General features: G+C 54.3%; 1 non-coding gene across 1 annotated transcript; it reads left to right on the top strand.

Annotated features, from left to right (window-relative positions):
• Nucleotides 1-600: 600 nt before the first annotated feature.
• On the top strand, nucleotides 601-673 carry TRNAR-UCU. Its single transcript has one exon. It is a non-coding gene; the product is annotated as a tRNA-Arg (tRNA).
• The last annotated feature ends 263 nt before the right edge of the window (nucleotides 674-936 follow it).

Genomic DNA, 936 nt, shown 5'->3' with positions numbered 1-936 from the left:
TGAACCTTCTGCTCCCCTGCGTGTTGTTATATATCAGCCTGACAGGACAATTATTGCTCATGTTTGGAGGGAAATTAAACACTCAGGTTTTTTTATCAGCTTGTTTTTCTTTGCCTCCTTCATCCAGCCCTCTGGGAGCACCTGATGCTGCTGAGCAGCAGTAGATTTTGGGGGAAAGAAAGGGAGAAGGAAAAGCCATCCCAGTGTGTATCCAAGTAGCAAACAGAATATTCACCATTTCAGGCAAATTGCTGTCTCAAATTTTAGTTTTGTGGTTGTTTTCCTCCCCCCCCCCCCCCCCACCTGAAGAAAGCACGTGTGGGTTTGTTAAATTCACCTAAAGCCCCAGCGGGAGTTTGGCAGGGAACTCTCTGCTCAGAATTCTCTCCCCCCCCACCTCCAGAATTCCAGGTTTCTGGTCCTTGAGGTGGAACATCAGAAAACCCTGAATCTTGGGCTCCAAGGGTCGCCAGAGGATCCTGCTGGCACGGAGAACATTTCCCTGGTGTCCCATGGTGGGTTTCACCACCACCAGGTTGGTTCCCAGGGAGGGGTTCTTTAAAGATCCTAAAACCATGCTTTTTTTTCCTAGTTTTTGGGGCCCCAGTGGCCTAATGGATAAGGCACTGGCCTTCTAAGTCAGGGATTGTGGGTTCGAGTCCCACCTGGGGTGAGGAAAGGGGGTTTGTTTTGGGGAAGGGACCTAAGTAAGAGGGAAATCCCCTATGGGGGGCAGGGAGGGGCACAGGGAGCTGCTCCCACCCAGCCAGGCCCCTTGGGAGGGGGCACCTTGAGCCCTGCCCTGGCACAGGGCACATCACCCTTCACGCTTCCCCAAAGCAGAGAGCAGAAATCCCACCTCCCACCCGCCGGTGGGAGCAGCCTGACATCCCTGCCAGCCCCCCAGGCTGCTGCCCCCCCCAGGGGCGCAAAGAA

The sequence above is a fragment of the Chaetura pelagica genome, unplaced genomic scaffold (assembly GCF_000747805.2).
Source record: "Chaetura pelagica isolate M959 unplaced genomic scaffold, ChaPel_1.0 scaffold47, whole genome shotgun sequence".
Taxonomy (NCBI): domain Eukaryota; kingdom Metazoa; phylum Chordata; class Aves; order Apodiformes; family Apodidae; genus Chaetura; species Chaetura pelagica.
This window is presented reverse-complemented; position numbering and strand designations above follow the sequence as displayed.